The 18,857-nt window shown below is 37.0% G+C and overlaps 1 long non-coding RNA gene across 3 annotated transcripts in view; it reads left to right on the plus strand.

Moving 5' to 3' along the window:
- The window catches only part of LOC129657496 (uncharacterized), a 402,704-nt gene that overhangs the window by 228,448 nt on the left and 155,399 nt on the right, over positions 1-18,857 (plus strand). Inside the window, exon 3 of one of the 3 annotated variants that reach the window (XR_008716769.1) lies at positions 2,635-3,017. The exons of the other annotated variants lie outside the window; for them this stretch is intronic. This is a non-coding gene — a long non-coding RNA (uncharacterized LOC129657496). Of the gene's footprint in view, positions 1-2,634; positions 3,018-18,857 lie in introns of those variants that run through there. 3 annotated transcript variants of the gene reach the window in all.

Here is an 18,857-nt window from a genome sequence, read left to right on the forward strand (position 1 = left end):
GAAAGTTTTTAAAAGGATAAAGGGGAAGTTAATTGCAGTTAATTATTAGGGGAGGAGGGTAAGAGTCTTCATTGTCTTCTACTGTGTGCCCTGGTAGTTCAGACAGTAAAGAATTTGCCTGCAATGCAGAAGACCTGGGTTCAATCCCTGAGTCAGGAAGATCCCCTGGAGATGGGAATGGCAACCCACTACATTTCTTGCCTGTGAAATCCCCTGGACAGAGGAACATGATGGGCTTCAGTCCATGAGGTAACAAAGAGTCAGACACGATTGAGTGACTAACACTTTCTTTTCACTCTGTGCAGACTTTCTTCTGATTGGTTGCTGGTAAAGTAACAGGGTGGTGCTCCAGGACTCTTATGCTCAGCCTGAAGTCACTGTCCACCTGAGTAGGGGTCTTAGTTCCTGCAGAAGAACTCAAAGATACATTGTTATGTATATTCATTGAAGAGAAACCAGGACCCTGGTTTATGGATGCACTATTGTTTCTTGACTGGCTCCTCTTTTGTTTTTGCATTCTTTCCCTTCCCTTCTTAGCAACTTGTTGAATCTGCCCTTTGGAACTCAGAGAAGGTCTTAGGGGGCTGAATGAAGCCTATTTCTTACAAAAAAGAAAGGGAGGAGATGGAAAGTATTTTTACCTGGGAAGGCCCCAGCAGAGTCCTGTTCAGCTTTATATTCATATAATACTATATAATATAATTTAGTCATTTTAAATAAGGGTAAAAATTGGAAGCAGATTACAGAAGAGATTAATTTCAATTGGAGAATACATCATAGAAAACAACCTTGAAAGATATGATGAAGGAATGGACATTTTACAATAATAGATCATATAGGCTTCAGCAATACGTGAACCGTGAACTTCCTGATGTTCAAGATAGTTTTAGAAAAGGCAGAGGAACCAGAGATCAAATTGCAAACATCCTCTGGATCATTGAAAAAGCAACAGTTCCAAAGAAACATCTATTCCTGCTTTGTTGACTATGCCAAAGACTTTGCCTGTGTGGATCACAATAAACTGTGGAAAATTCTTCAAGAGATGGGAATACCAGACCACCTGACCTGCCATCTGAGAAACCTGTATGCAGGTCAGGAAGCAACAGTTAGAACTTGACATGGAACAACAGACTGGTTCCAAATAGGAAAAGGAGTCCATCAAGTTTGTATATTGTCACCCTGCTTATTTAACTTATATGCAGAGTACATCATGAGAAACCCTGGGCTGGAAGAAGCACAAGCTGGAATCAAGATTGCCAGGAGAAATATCAATAACCTCAGATATGCAGATGACACCACCCTTATGGCAGGAAGTGAAGAGGAACTAAAAAGCCTCTTAATGAAAGTGAAAGTGGAGAGTGAAAAAGTTGGCTTAAAGCTCAACATTCAGAGAATGAAGATCATGGCATCTGGTCCTATCACTTCATGGGAAATAGATAGGGAAACAGTGGAAACAGGGGCTGACTTTATTTTGGGGGGCTCCAAAATCACTGCAGACGATGACTGCAGCCATGACATTAAAAGACGCTTACTTCTTGGAAGGAAAGTTATGACCAACCTAGATATCATATTCAAAATCAGAGACATTACTTTGCCAACAAAGGTCCGTCTAGTCAAGGCTATGGTTTTTCCAGTGGTCATGTATAGATTTGGAAGTTGGACTATAAGAAAGCTGAGCACTGAAGAATTGATGCTTTTGAACTGTGGTGCTGGAGAAGACTCTTGAGGGTCCTTTGGACTGCAAAAAGATCCACCCAGTCCATCCTAAAGAAGATCAATCCTGGGTGTTCATTGGAAGGACTGATGTTGAAGCTGAAACTCCAATACTCTGGCCAGCTGATGCGAAGAGCTGACTCATTTGAAAAGACCCTGATACTGAGAAAGATTGAGGGCAGGAAAAGAAGGGGACAACAGAGAATGAGATCGTTGGATGACATCACCAACCCAATGGACTTGAGTTTGCGTAGGCTCTGGGAGTTGGTGATGGACAGGGAGTCCTGGTGTGCTGCAGCTCATGGGGTTGCAGAGTCGGACATGACTGAGCAACTGAACTGAACTGAATATTATCATGTGTGTTTCTGGCAAAAATTCTACAAATTAAATATTGCTTTTCTCTTATTACAGATAAAAAGTCTTGTCTTAAAGAGTTAGGGTCCTTGATAAAGCCCAAATCATCTTGCTGCCAACAAGGTCAGCGACAAAGTTTGAACCAAAGTGTACCTGATTCCAAAGCTTGAGTGTTAAATTACTCCATTGTTTTTGACCCTTTGAGGAGAAATGATAACTACAAAGTAATTGGGTGTTTAGGTGTAGTGAATACCTGAGAAAATAAGTGGGTGTGTAGGGCAATAGTGATTCAGATGCATGTGCTCTTATGTGTCTGTGTAGACACTTTAAAGAAAAAAAGAACAACTCAGTATGAAGTCTGAATCTTTCAGTTGCATTCGTTTTCAAAATTGTTTTAACTATGTTATTTATTTTGCCTTTTCATTCAAGGTAAGCTTGCATATAATCCAAAAATAAATATATGTATATATGTATTCAAGTATATATGTATTATAATTTTGAAAAAGAATACAACTAAAAGATTCCCACTGCCCAATTTTTAAACTTACTATATGTTGTTATTTGCAGTGTGTAACTGGGCTTCGCTTGTGACTCAGCTGATAAAGAATTCACCTGCAATGTGGGAGACCTGGGTTCGATCCCTGGGTTGGGAAGATTTCCCTGGAGAACGGAAGGACTACCCACTCCAGTGTTCTGGCCTGGAGAATTCCATGGACTATATGGTCCCTGGGGTCGCAAAGAGCCGGACATGACTGAGTGACCTTCACTTTCACTGGCAGAGAGATAGATATACAGATCCATGGAACAGAATAGACAGTCCATTAATAGATCCACACAAATATGGTTCATTGATTTTGACACCCAGGTACTGGCAATTAAATGGAGAAAGTGTAGCTTTCAATAAAAGGAAAAATTAGATATCTAAATGCAAAAAAAAAAAAAAAGGATACAAACCTCACATCTTATATAAACAATTCAAAATTGATCATAGCTCCAAATGTAAAATTTTAACACGTTTAGAAAAAAAAAAGAAATAGAAAATCTTTGTGGCCTAAGGTTATTTATGACAAAGGATTTGTAACTGCCAAATGACACCTATGTCATTTCAAAGCAGGACTTTTCTAGATGGTGGTTTTCAGCTTGGGCAAATTTGCCCCCATAGAAGACCTTTGGCTATCTCTGGAGCCATTTTCATTTTCTATAATCCCAAAGTGTGTGTGTTGTGTTTGTGTGTGGTGGTGGGGTGGTGGGGTGGTAGTGCTCCTGCCATCTGCTGGGTAGAGGCCAGGGATATTGGCAATCATCCTATAGTACACAGGACAGGCTCCCCCACAACTATTATCTGGTCCAGAATGTCAGTAGGGCTGAGACTGAGAAACCTTGTTCTGGTGGGTTTTGTTTTTTACCTATGTCAGACTGTTTAAAATAATTTTCCATTTATCTAATTAATCAAAGGGGGAAAATATCTTTATTGATATTGTTGGATATAGACAACTTAACAAAAATAGTTTTTATACTAAAAGGCATTTTCAGCACGTATTCTGAAAGGAAAATCATAGATTACCAAAATTAAAAAAATAAAAAAACTTGCTTTACTGTCAGATATTTTCAAACAAAAACATTTATTTCACTGGTTGCAGGGAAACAAATAACGGCTTTCAGGCACCACTGCAGCACTTAAAACAGTTCAGAATTTTTACAGACCCTTGTCATTGGAGAAAGCAATAGCCCTGTCAAGAGATGACAGAAACTCACAGAAATCAGACATCCCTGATTTTCCTACTGAACATAGGTCTCTGGTGCTTTCTTTTCAATGGCTCTGGAGCTCAGACTTTTGGTCTCGAGGGGAAAATCCAAGCGTGGGCGGGAAGTCACTCTATCTGCACAGCCCACTGCACCACCTGAGAAGCCCTCGTGCCTATAGCATTCCCTGTTTGACCAGAGATCTCCCAGCAGGAGAGGTTGTTACACACAGAGTGGCTGTAAATTCACATGTCCAGGGTTGCGTTCATTTGTTTTTGGAAAGTCTCTTAAGGGCTTCAGACAATTAAAGGGCTGTGCTTTGCCTGTAGGGTGTTCAGTTAGTTTCTTCATAGCAAAGTCACTGTTAAACACTTTTTTTCCTTTTCAGGCTCTAGATCTGTTTTCCACCTGGGACAAGGGTGAAAAGCTTTACTCTCTGAGGGCAACATACTTGTTTGGGAAAGAGCTTGAAGTAGTCACACAGGTATAGTGGCACTCAGAACATTAGGTGTACACTGTACGGCAGTGACTTTCAACCATGGGCAGTTTTGCCCCACTATGGGACATTTTGGAGAAGGCAATGGCACCCCACTCCAGTACTCTTGCCTGGAAAATACATGGACGGAGGAGCCTGGTGGGCTGCAGTCCATGGGGTGGGTAAGAGTTGGACATGACTAAGTGACTTCACTTTCACTTTTCACCTTTATGCCTTGGAGAAGGAAATAGCAAACCCACTCCAGTGTTCTTGCCTGGAGAATCCCAGGGACGGTGGAGCCTGATAGGCTGCCGTCTATGGGGTCGCACAGAGTTGGATACCACTAAAATGACTGGCAGCAGCAGCAGCAGCAGCAGCATGGGACATTTGTCAATATCTAGAAATACTTTTAGTTGTTATATTTTGTGGTTATATATATATATATATCTCATGCGAAGAGTTGACTCATCGGAAAAGACTCTGATGCTGGGAGGGACTGGGGGCAAGAGGAGAAGGGGACGACAGGATGAGATGGCAGGATGGCATCACTGACTCGATGGACGTGAGTCTCAGTGAACTCCGGGAGTTGGTGATGGACAGGGAGGCCTGGCATGCTGCGATTTATGGGGTCACAAAGAGTCGGACACGACTGAGCGACTGATCTGATCTGATCTGATATAGATTTGGTGATACTAGCATTTAGTGGAGAGAGACAACAAGGAAGGCATGCTACTACTAAATATCCTACAATGCGTAAGACAGGCTTTCCAAAACAAAGAATTATCTGGCCCCAAATATCAAAGCTGCCTGTGTTTTTGCAAAACAACAGCTCTGTGGGTTCATTCATCTTCACAGGTATTGAATATATATATATATTTTTTTTCCAATTTATGTATCTTCTAATAGTAAGTTATGTGAGGCAAACCTTAGATGAAAAATTTTTAGGGATGATCTCTTTAAGGATGCATTTGTTTTGCAATATTTGTCAAAACACAAAGCCTTTAGAAGTATTTATATTACTTTCTTATCTGAACAGGCTTAATGGGAACCGTTTGCAGTCTGGTTGAATTTTCCAAGTACAACGATCTTTGTTAAGATGTATCTTCTCTCTTCCAGTTTCAGCCCACATATGTTTAAAATAAAATACATGCCTCATTGTTGCTTGTGATAAAAATGCTTGAAACTGAAACATTAAGTGTTTTCGGGGGAAATACTATAATAGTTTTCTGCTTCATTCTTTACTTGCACATATATAGAAAGGTCTCATGCCATTATATTCCATTTACCCCTACATAATCAATGTCAAAAGAAAAAAAATCAATATTTGGATTGTGTAGAAAGATAAAATTAATCATTGAATTGATATGATTTTAACAAATTGAATCAAGATCCCAGAGTCAAATTGTCCCTTGAAATACACAGAACACTATCTTATCTGATTTTGTCAAGCATTTATGAGACTTATGAAGCTATTCAGTGGTTTATAGCCATTAAGTGCAGCTCAACTTGCTTTGTCCCTAGGACATTGCTTTTAATAAAAGACTAGCTTGAAAACTGACATTTAACAAAAAAAATTTAAAGAACTGTGTAAATATTTAAGTATAATGCAGCAATGTCCTAAACTGTAATTAAGTGCATTGTGAGATTAAAAATGAGCATGATCTGTAACCAATATGGAAATACCAATAATGCACAGAGGTTCTTCTGCTTCAGCCTGCAAACAGGGAATCAATACTAAAGTGTATTCAAGCTTAGAAAAATGGAGACTTGAATAAATGTCCAGTTAATTTAATAAATGTAGACAGTGGACCTAGATAAATCACATTGTAAAGAACTATTTTACCTCATTAGCATTTTTGGCCTGAATTATCCAGATAATTATTCCTATTTTCCACATCACTTTGCCCATATTGACAGAATGTCTTTCAATTTTTCATATAAATGAATTTCTTCTGTACTGCTCAAAGCCCAGCAAGGTGTGTGTTCTTTATGATGCAAATCTAGCATTTCCTCATTTTGTTGATACTTTTCAAAATGCTATCTTTTCTGTTTGTATAATCTTCAACTCACTATTGATAATTTGACCATGATGGTGCCAAGAGACCTATTTATGCATTATACAATTCTGAATAGAAAACATTTCTTAGCTATTCTGCTGGTTTTTTTTTTTTTCCTTCATTTATATGTGGTTTATTCAAATTTCTGCAGAACATGCCTTTTTATCCAGCTTTGCTCCTTGTATATTTCTAATCAGTGGGTAAAATTAATCCATTTGCTCACCTGATTTATACCAAGTTAGGTAGCAATGTTGTATTCAATATGTTTCAAGCTTCTCTTTCACACTGCTTAAACTAGTATGATTCAGCTTTTCTATTTCTAATCAAAAAATTCTTATCTTGAATGACTTGAGATTTATTTGGTTATTTGAATGAGATGACAGAGAATGTATTGATATTATGGAAAATAGATATTATTTTAAGTACAACCATCATTTATATGATTGTTAGGGTGGGAGGAGAAGGATGTAAATATGGAAGATTTAATTATTTTTATTTATTTATTTTTTATAGCCTCATCCATCCATTGTTTGTTATATATATAATAACTCATGGCTCTGCTACAGATTTTTAAATTGTTTTGCATAATAAAATAATAAAACTGAGAAACTATAGAATCCTGAACCATATTTGGTAGGCATCACTCACCATTTGACTAGTCAATCCAACTCATGTGTATTAGTATTCTCTGTAGTATTTTGCTTCTAATTTTAGTAGTAGCATGCATCTACATGACTTTTTTCTTCTTCCAAATTTATAGATGCTCCACTATTGTGATTTTTCAACTGCAGTTACACTTAAGCCAGTATATTAGTTAACTATTGTTGTTAACACATATTTCCCAGATTTAGTGAATTTAAAAACAGCCATTTATTATCAGTCTAGAGGTCAGCTGGGCTGTTCTGTGGCTAACCTGGGTTACTTGAATTGTTTTACATATGGTGTCTATTGTCAGGTTGGCTAGGGGTGGGCTGGTGTTTGATTGCCTCATTCACAAGTCCGGAGGTCAGCTGTCAGTGGTGAAAATTGGATAAAATAAACCACATGACTATCACCATCTAGTATACCAGTGGTGTGGTTCACATAGCAGTTTCAGGGTTCCATGAGAGAGAAAGCAGAAACAAACAATTAGAATTCACACAATATGATTTCTGTTGTACTCTGCTAGCCACCATGAATTAAAAGGACAGAACAGATTCAAGGGCTAAGAAATACATTATATAAAGTTTAAAAATAAAATAAAATTTTAAAAAAATAAATAAATAAAATAGCTTTAAAAAAAAGAAATACATTTTACTGCTTAATGTATGATTTTACAGTGTCATATTGCAAACAGAGAATAACTATAAAGAAAAGATTAATTGTAACTATTTTTCTAAATGATATTGCACAGTCTACATCCTGACCATAATTGTTTACATCTATTCTATTTCAAGAATCTCAAAATTTTGATCCACTTAGAGTATTATGCTCAAAGTACAGTATCTCATGACTTACATCAGATTTTGCTGTGTCTCTTACAATATAATTTGTATAAAAAGACAAATTATCTAACCTTTCCAAAGGAGGAATAGAGACATTATCTGTAAACTCAGTGGCACTCAAGGGGGGAAAGAATGAGAGGTGCATTGTAGTCATTGGTCCATAGCTATTCTGAAATCCTGAGGTAATGTTGTCATGATATCTAAGTTTGGAGAAGGAGTTTATGTGTATAAATTTTAGGGAATGGGTTTGTGTGTGTATGGGGGGGTAATTGTTTGATTTTTTTTTAATTTATTTTTTTATTGAATGATAATTACTTTACAGAATTTTGTTGTTTTCTGTCAAACCTCAACGTGAATTAGCCATGGTGATAGTGATAATGAAGTCGCTCAGTCGTGTCGACTCTTTGCGACCCCATGAACAGTAGCCAACCAATCTCCTCCGTCCATGGGACTTTCCAGGCAAGAATACTGGAGTGGGTTGCCATTTCCTTCTCCAGGGGATCTTCCCGACCCAGGGATCTAACTGGGTCTCCAGCATTGTAGGCAGACGCTTTACCATCTGAGCACATATATCCCTTGATTGTTTCACAGCAGTATAACTGAGCTGAAACTATATTCTATTATTGTCAGTAATTCAACACTAAACTCAGGGGTTTAGGAAGTATGGCTGAACAAAAACTGCATATAAAATCACCATGTTTATTTCCTCCTTCAGAAGTAACCACAGATAACATTGTATATGTTTTAAATCTTTTAAAATTGCATTCAGTTTTTATTAAAATTTTCAAAATACCAAAGTATAATTCAGTATATATGTAAAATATAATATATAGACAATTTATATAATTTTATGTAAAACTGTTTCCTATTTTAATATAGTGGATTGCTATCATAAGATTATATTGTTAGGAATGATAATATTTATCTAAATGCTGCTGCTGCTGCTGCTGCTAAGTCTCTTCAGTCGTGTCTGACTCTGTGCGACCCCATAGACGGCAGCCCACCAGGCTCCCTGGTCCCTGGGATTATCCAGGCAAGAACACTGGAGTGGGTTGCCATTTCCTTCTCCAATGCATGAAAGTGAAAAGTGAAAGTGAAGTCACTCAGTCGTGTCCGACTCTTTGTGACCCCATGGACTTCAGCCCACCAGGCTCCTCTGCCCATGGGACTTTCCAGGCAAGAGTACTGGAGTGGCTTGCTCTAAATATAGTTAAATAATCGGACATGAATGAGTGACTAACACTTCACTTGATATTTTGATATTTTGCATCTATGTATAGTCATTGATCTCTGTCAACTAAAACTTTTTTACACTGAGAGGATTGGTAGTTTTTTACATTTTCTTTTGTAATTTATTTAAAGATGATGGCATAAAGTTTAGATTTTAATTTTATATATGAATTAACAATGGAGAGCATTGAAGGAGATATGCATGATCACAGTTACAAGTATAAGTAGAAATATATATGATGAGGGAGGTGCAAAGTCAGCGGGGCAAAGAAACCAGAGACAAGCTAGAAGGAAGCTTAAATAGTCCATTGGTGAAATGATGATATCTTGAATAAGGTTGTCGTTCTGTAGCTTATGAGAAAAATATTGGGCTCTAATTATATTTTTGATTTAGAGTTAATAAGATTTACTGATAAATAAGATGGGAAGTAGGAGAGAAAATGTGGCTAGGGATGATTGTAAGGCATGTGCCCTAAATTAGTACATAAGTACCAGTTTTTAAGAAATTGAAAGTCGCTCTGTCATGTCTAACTCTTTGTAACCCCATGGACTGTATCCTGCCAGGCTCTTCTGTCCAAGGAATTCTGCAGGCCCGAATACTGGAGTGGCTAGCTATTCGTTTCTCCAGAAGAGCTTCCCAACCTGGAGATCGAATCCAGGTCTCCCGCACTGCAGGTGGATTCTTTATCATCTGAGCCACAAGGGAAGCCCAATTTTTAAGAAGGGAGTCTTAATAATTAGAAGGATTGGTTCTCATTATTATTGGTGGTATCAGTAATATTGTTTTAAATAATCTTGTGGTTTCTTAGAATATGCCTTTTTCCTCCAGAGTCAATTCCAATGTTTATCTGTTGTGGTTTTTATATTTCAAGGTTTTGATTGTTATAGGTTGATTTTTTTTCAGATAGCTGTTGTGATTTCCCTTCACTCCTTCATATGTAAATTTCTCTCACTCTTACTTAGGTAAATCAGCTTTCAGTCAAGTCTCTCTCATAAAAGAATGTTGACCAGTAATTCTGTGTCATTGGCTTGGCTTGACAATTAATAGACTTTGCTTAAGAAGTGAGTGGTCTGAGAAACCATGAATGGATATGACTTTAATCTGGAAAGCCAGAACACTGAATCTTCTTTAGGTTTTTTGTTGTTGTTTTTGTTCTTATTTATTATTGATTTCAGTTTTTCTACTGTTCAATGATTGCTTGGTTGGGTTTTACCTAGGGTTAAAAGCCAAGTGGTGGAGAAGAGAAAGGCTACCCACTCCAGTATTCTTGCCTGGGAAATCCCACAGACAGAGGAGCCTGGAGGGCTGTGTTCATGGGGTTGCAGAGGTAGACATGACTTAGCAACTAAAACAACAGCAAAAGTCAAGTGCATGAGGCTGGGATAAAGTAGTACAAAGTAGGTGAGAAGATGCCAGTTTGTACAGATATTCATCTAAGACAATTTCAACTGATTTTCTTAAACCATACTTCTCATGACTTTCCTCTGTACCTTCTAATATCAAGCTAGATATTGTTCCTGAAAAATTGGTTGTTGCTTGAATTGAATCTTAGTTTGCAAAATTTTTTTTGTAAACCTTTGCTTATTTAACCTAACTTCAAATTTGGCATTAAATTTCTCATGATATTATTTCATTATCCTTTAAACATCCTCAATGCTGTGAAATATTTTCCACTCCAAAAATTATATTTGTATTTGTACATATGTTTTCTCTTAATCACCCTTGCTAATTTATCAATTTTATTCATAAAACCCCACACATTAAAAATTAATTACATTTTTAATTCATTCTATTGCATGCATGTTTTATGTTTTAATGGCATCTGGTCTGTATTTTCTTCTTTCTACTTGCTTTACATTTATTCTGTTGCTCTATTCTCCTATATTAAGTTGTCTGCTTACTTAAATAATTTTTAGGGTTTTTTCCTAAATAAGCATTTAAAACTATCCCAGAATTCCCTCTAAGCAGAGCATAGATTGCATTCCACAAGTTTTTATTTTGTTATAAATGATTTCCTATTTTAGTATAATTTATTCCTTAACTATAAATTATTTAAATATTTTCTTCATTTTAAAAATATATTTATTAAAATGTAACATCCCCTCAAAAATGCACATGCACATACAATCCAGTGAACATTCACAAGTTGAATACAGCAGTGTCACTAGCATCCAGTTCATGAAAAAGAGCCTTACAGGAGCCTAGAAGACCCCCTGTTTTCAGACACTAATATACCCAATGGCTGCTGCTGCTGCTAAGTTGCTTCAGTTGTGTCTGTCTCTGTGCAACCCCATAGATGGCAGCCCACCAGGCTCCCCCGTCCCTGGGATTCTCCAGGCAACAACACTGGAGTGGGTTGCCATTTCCTTCTCCAATGCATGAAAGTGAAAAGTGAAAGTGAAGTTGTTCAGTCATTGTCTGCCTCTTAGCAACCCCATGGACTGCAGCCTTCCAGGCTCCTCCATCCATGGGATTTTCCAGGCGAGAGTACTGGAGTGGGTTGCCATTGCTTTCTCCAACCCAACAGCTAGTAACTTCCTACTTCTAGTATTATAGATTAGTTTTACCTATAGTAAAACCTTATTGTATAAGGATTGCCACCACACCCTACTCTGCTTTTTTACTTGCTTTTCCCTCTCAACTTTGTGTTTTTTTAATTTATCCATGTTATTGTGTATAGGTGTAGTTGATGCATTTTTATCATTCTGCATATTTTACTGTATGATATAATTATCCAGTGCAACATTCATGAACATTATGGTAGTTTTCAGCGCTTAATTACTACAAATAATATTTTTCTGAACATTCAGGTATATGCCTTTTGGTGAACATATGCACAGATTTATTTTTGAATGCACACCTGGGAATAGAATTGCTAAATTATATGGTATATATGCATATGTTCAAACTTTGCAGGTATTGACAAATAGCTTTCCAAAGTGATGGCACCAATTAACAGTGTAACTCTTTATGTATTAGAGTTAGGTACAGAATAATGAAACAGATCTGTACACAACACACTGATTTTTGATAGATGTTAATCAGAAATGAAAAGTAGAAAGGATGATCTTTTCTATAAATACTGCTGGGTCAATTGGACATTCATGAGGAAAACTTGTATATAGTACCTCTTCCCCACCCTCAGTCTTACATCTTTCCTAAAAATCAATTCCATGTGGATCACAAATCCAAATGTCAATGGTAGAAATAATAAGAATTTTAGGGAAACAACATAGGAAAACATACTATAACATTAGAGTAAGGAAAAGTTTCTTACACAGGGCACAAAATGATAAATTAGATAATAATGGAATTAAGAACTTGTTCATCAAGAATACAGTAAAGTATGAAGAACAAAGTAAAGAAATTGAGAAGTTATTTGCTATATATATTTTATTTCTATATCTAGCTATCAGTCTATCCATCTATAAGGGGAAGAGGCACATGTGCCAAAATTGTAAGATGATATCTCACAGTTTCATAAAAAAGGAAGTACATGCTAATTGTATCTCTTAACAAACGTTAACTAGTATTTCACCAAAAATGGTATAAAATAGAAAATAATCATGAAAAGTTGCTCAACATCTTTAGTCATTAGGAAAATGGTCATTGTAACTACAATATGATACTTCTGCATGAGATAAGAGTTAAAATGAAAAGTACAGAAAAATACCATGTTCTCCAATAGTTGAAAAGACTGGAAGCATATTCCTAAATCCAAAGAAATTTCTACTTGCTTTGTCTGTTCATTGCCAGTTCATAACACTACCTTTTTTTTTCAACCATAATCTAGTAATCTGATTTCAAGTGCCAGTTGATATGTTTACATGTCAATTTAGTATGTCATTCTTGCTATAGATATTGTCTCAGTTTCTATTAACTATAACAATTTAGATCAACAGCAAGAGCTTAAAATTCTTTTATTAGTGACTGTAAACTTTCCTTACTCTCTAAGCAAAAAATACTTTTATCTAGGATCAGAGTTTAAAGAAACTCATATGCCCTGGTTATTTCTTAAATTTTGAAGTTCTCTCATCATTTATTAGTAGGCTTCCCTGGTGGCCCAGATGGTGAAGAATCTGCCAGCATTGCAAGAGACTTGGGTTTGATTCCTGGGATGGGAAGATAACCTGGAGAAGGAAATGACAACCCACTCCAGTGTTCTTGCCTGGAGAATTCCATGGACAGAGAAGCCTGGCAGGCCACAGTCCATGGGGTCACAAAGAGTCAGCCACGAGTGAGCATCTAACACTTTTTCATCATTCATTAATTTTTTACTCATTTTTTGTCTTTTTATTTCATTCAGCCAAGAATACATTAATACTTTCTATGGATATACACTATGAAATATTATAAGGGTAGAGAGCAAAATATAGCTCCTATGCTCAAGTAGTCCAGAATATATTTAGGAGAAATAGAGATACTACCATGCTTTGTTATACATTTTACATTTTCATAAATTTTGATGAATGATTAGGATATTATATCTTATTTTTACATGTATTTGACTCAGTCTTATGATGTGAAAAGTACATCATTCACTTCATGAGTGAATGAGTTCTTAAGTCTCACTTGAAATTTATTTATAAAAGAGTCCCAGTAGTCTGAAAAAAATGATGATATGCTGCGTGACCGTGAACACTTTAATTAAGTCTCCAAGATTGATTGCCTTCATATCTTTTGATCTTTTTTAAAATGTAAATCACTTATCTATTCATTTAGTAACGTATTCAATGAAAAGATATGCTTTCAAAGGTAAGATCAGATATTATGACTAAAAATAAAAGGCCTGTACTTGAAACATTGTAAGATTATTTAGGAATGTAAAGATGTGCACACACAACCACAAGGTTGTGTGAACCAAAATAGAAAACAGTAGGTGGGAAGAGATCTACAAGTGATTTAAGCTAAGTGCTAGATGATGATAGGGGGATGAAGGAGAAAAAGAGGAATCCACTGTGGTTGGTAGGATGGAGAACTGAGTTGATGGGGAATCAGAGAAATTTGATTTTGACCTAGCTATTATAAAAATGACAAGCATTAAGTAAGGAAGGATAATGAAAACAACCGCAAGAGAGAGAATACGTGATGTAGGTTTGAGGAGCAGATTCGCTGTGAGGTTGAGTAGCTATAGCAGGGTAATATGTGATGATTCTAGATGGTTCTTTCCTATAAGATAACAAGAGTTATGACTGTCACACTGAGTAGTAAAGATACCAAGTGGTTAAGAATACAAATTCTGAAGCCAGACCACATGTTTGTAATTCAGTCAGGTCATTAACTCTTTGTGACCTTGCATAAGAGCCTTGGTCCTCAGTTTCTCCATAATAGTAAGTATTATCTCACTGCTGCTGCTGCTAAGTCGCTTCTGTCATGTCCGACTCTTAGCGACCCCATGGACTGCAGCCTACCAGGCTCCTCCGAGGTCCATGGAATTTTCCAGGCAAGGGTATTGGAGTGGGGTGCTATTGCCTTCTCCACAAGGTGGTGCCAAAAATTAAATGATATACTATGTGCCAACTTCTTAGAACAGTGACTGGAATGTATTAATAGTAGGTGCTTAAGCTCCATAGATATTATTATTATTTTTTTATGCAGGTAAAATATACCTTGAAATCCGTAAGCTAGTAAATGATATGTATATTTTTGTGAAATTGAAAAGAATAGGTAGAATATTTTTCTTAACATAAAAGTTTGTTTATTTCCCAGTCCTACTGAGACAGGAAGGGGGCAGGCACAACCTTTAAAAGAATGACACAGCCATTGAGGATACAACATAAACTGGTTAAAACCAACTAGGTCCAAGATGGTGTATGATTGACTTTCAATATACGTGGAACCTCATATAAGCTCACTGTAATACATCGTCACACTAAATGACACACCCTCAGCTGCCATGGCAGTTCTGGGGCAAACTATAAAAGGCCAGAAAGTGGGTGGTGACCCAGTTCCCAGAAATATCTGCCCCTTCCTCAAAATAGTTGAAATAATCCTCCTCCTCATTAGCCTATGAAATGACCCAGACTATAAATACTAACCACCACATATTTCAGGGCCTCTTGCCTTGCACTCTGTCTGTGGAGTGTGTTTCTTCCTGAAAAAACCTATTTTACTTTACTGTGGCTCGCTCTTAAATTCTTACCTGCACGAGGCCAAGAATCCACACTTAGTAACTCTTCCAAGGATTTGCCTGAAATCTAGGCTGTGAGCATCTTCTCTGCCTCCTCTTTCTTTTTTGTAACGCTATACAACATAAAGAGATTCAAATTTATTTATACCTTTTGTGAAATTTAGACACAGTTTATATTATTAATAAAATATCATGAGATATTACATGATTTTAAACTACAAATTTCCAAAAGAAATAGTAATGAAATTTTTCTGGATTTGGTATGGAAAAATACATATTTTTCTGTTTCTACTTTCTGTTTTCTTGAAGAAAGGCAGAATTCGTAGCATTCACAAAATATAAATTTGAACTGAATTCTTTCCAGAAGCCAATAGGAAGGTTTAAAAAAATACAATAAAAATGATATCTCTTTTTTTAAAAAAAAAGAACCAAAATTACTTTTTTTTTGTTGTTTTAGTGCTATTAAAATGTTATGCTATATTGAAATTCCACACTGTATTGACCTATTATACCATGGTTTAATATTTCAATAGATTATTTGAAATTGGATAGATAATTTAGAGCATCTAAACTCTTGGTACGTATCTCCAATGAAGTTAGGTTATATATCCAATGTAAACTTTAAAATATGAAATCATAATGCAATTGGTAGGTCTTCATATTGTGAATATAAAATTTTATACAAGTCAAAAGAAATATCAATGTTCAATCTCATTTTATTTTTTTCTATTTCTCCTCCAAATTTTTATTTTATTTCTGAGATTTTGTCTCTAAGTAAAATCTTCTTTTACCCCTTACTATTCATAGTTTGTTGTTCAACTGCCCAAGAATCTAATAATTTACTTTCTTTATACACACATGTGCAAACATATACACGCACAGAACATTTATCTTCCTTATGTTTTCATACTGTTAGCAATGAGATAGAGACTTATTACCTTTTATATATGGCAAGAATTTTAAAAGTAAATGCTGTGATTAACACAAGGTAAGAGTCTGGTAACCATACTATTCAAATCAGTTCAGTCGCTCAGTCGTGTCCGACTCTTTGCGACCCCATGAATCGCAGCACGCCAGGCCTCCCTGTCCATCACCAACTCCCGGAGTTCACTCAGACTCACGTAAATCAAGTCGGTGATACCATCCAGCCATCTCATCCTCTGTTGTCCCCTTCTCCTCCTGCACCCAATCCCTCCCAGCATCAGAGCCTTTTCCAATGAGTCAACACTTCACATGAGGTGGCCAAAGTACTGGAGTTTCAGCTTTAGCATCATTCCTTCCAAAGAACACCCAGGACCTATTGACTTTAAAATGGACGGTGTGGATCTCCTTGCAGTCCAAGGGACTCTCAAGAGTCTTCTCCCACCACACTTTGAAAGCATCAATTCTTCGGTGCTCAGCTTTCTTCACAGTCCAACTCTCACAGCCATACATGACCAGTGGAAAAACCATACCCTTGACAAGACGGACCTTTGTTGGCAAAGTAATGTCTCTGCTTTTCAACATGCTATCTAGGTGGATCATAAATTTCCTTCCAAGGAGTAAGGGTCTTTTAATTTCATGGCTGCAATCATCATCTGCAGTGATTTTGGAGCCCCAAAAAATAGTCTGACACTGTTTCCACTGTTTCCCCATCTATTTCCCATGAAGTGATGGGACCGGATGCCATGATCTTCGTTTTCTGAACGTTCAGCTTTAAGCCAACTTTTTCACTCTCCACTTTCACTTTCATCAAGAGGCTTTTGAGTTCCTCTTCACTTTCTGCCATAAGGGTGGTGTCATCTGCATATCTGAGGTTATTGATATTTCTCCCGCCAATCTTGATTCCAGCTTGTGTTTCTTTCAGCCCAGCATTTCTCATGATGTACTCGTCATAGAAGTTAAATAAGCAGGGTGACAATATACAGCCTTGAAGTACTCCTTTTCCTATTTGGAACCAGTCTATTGTTCCATGTCCAGTTCTACTGTTGCTTCCTGACCTGCATATAGGTTTCTCAAGAGGCAGGTCAGGTGGTCTGGTATTCCCATCTCTTTCAGAATTTTCCACAGTTTATTGTGATCCACACAGTCAAAGGCTTTGACATAGTCAATAAAACAGAAATAGATGTTTTTCTGGAACTCTCTTGCTTTTTCCATGATCCAGCAGATGTTGGTAATTTGATCTCTGGTTCCTCTGCCTTTTCTAAAACCAGCTTGAACATCTGGAAGTTCACAGTTCACGTATTGCTGAAGCCTTGCTTGGAGAATTTTGAGCATTACTTTACTAGTGTGTGAGACTTCTGGCTTCAATTTTCTGCATTACAGCCTTTGCTGAATCGTATTTGCAACAAGGACTTCCATGCTGGCTCAGTGGTAAAGGATCCACCTGCCAATGCAGGAGACATTAAATACATGGGTCTGATCCCCGGGTTGGGAAGATCCCCTGGAGTAGGAAATGGCACCCCACTCCAGTTTTCTTGCCACGAGAATCCCGTACCAGAGGAGCCCAATAGACTACAGTCCATGGGGTCACAAAGAGTCAGACATGACTGAGTGTCAGCACTGTCCAGTAAACCCAGTTCCTTTTTAATTTTGTTCTGAATAGAGAAGATCTTCTTGGTCTTCCCTGTATTCTCCAATGTGGTATAAATTACATTAGGTTTTTCATTCAGTATTACCTTTAAAAGTCTATCCTCATTGTTATGTGCATTAGTGGTCCATTGCTTCTAATTGCTGTTGCTGTATGTTCTTCATGCTCCAAGGTGTGTATGTATGTCATAGGGACATGGATAGTCTCAGAGCTCCAAGTCTGGGGATCTAACATACAGCACAGTGATTATAGATGATAATACGGTATCATATTCTTATTGCTAAGAGAGTAGATCTCAAATGCTCTCATCATAAGAAGAAAAAATGGTAATTGTGTGATGGGGTAGAGGTGGTAGTTAATATTATAAAAGTGAAAAGTGAAAGTTGTTCAGTCATGTCCAACTCTTTACAACCCCATAATCTGTCCATGGAATCCTCCAGGCAAGAATACTGGAGTGGATTCCCATTCCTGTCTCCAGGGGATCTTCCTGACCCAGGATTGAACTGAGGTCTCCTGCATTACAGGCAGATTCTATCTGTCTGACCTACCAGAGAAGCGTGGGAGACCTGGGTTCGATCCCTGGGTCAGGAAGATACCCTGGAGGAGGACATGGCTAATACTATGGTAGTAATCATTTTGCAGCTCATAAATATATTAAATCAACACATCATACACCTTAAATTTACAATGTTGTGTGTTGATTACCTCAATAAAGCTGGGAAAAGTGGCCAATTATAGAATTAGAGTGTATGGAAGGTGGAGCCATTAGGGGATAGAATCAAAGAAAAAAATAACAGTACTCTAGTAGATAAAAGTCATTCCTTTCTCACTTGGAGATGAATTAGCATTAAAAATTATAGGACAGTTTCACTATGTACTTCTAAGTTAAGATTAAGCTCTATCTAAGGATTATTATCTATCCTCAAGATATGTTTTAATCAGAATGGACTAGATTATGTCCTAGTTACAAATAATCTCAAAAGATTAGTGCCTCAACTATACCCAAAAAGTATTTCTTGGTTGTATTGAGTACTTTGTACATCTGAGTAAATCTTCAGATCCATTTTTCTCCTTGTCTTGGCTTAGCATTCCAGGCTGGTT

The sequence above is a fragment of the Bubalus kerabau genome, chromosome 7 (genome assembly GCF_029407905.1).
Source record: "Bubalus kerabau isolate K-KA32 ecotype Philippines breed swamp buffalo chromosome 7, PCC_UOA_SB_1v2, whole genome shotgun sequence".
NCBI lineage: Eukaryota > Metazoa > Chordata > Mammalia > Artiodactyla > Bovidae > Bubalus > Bubalus kerabau.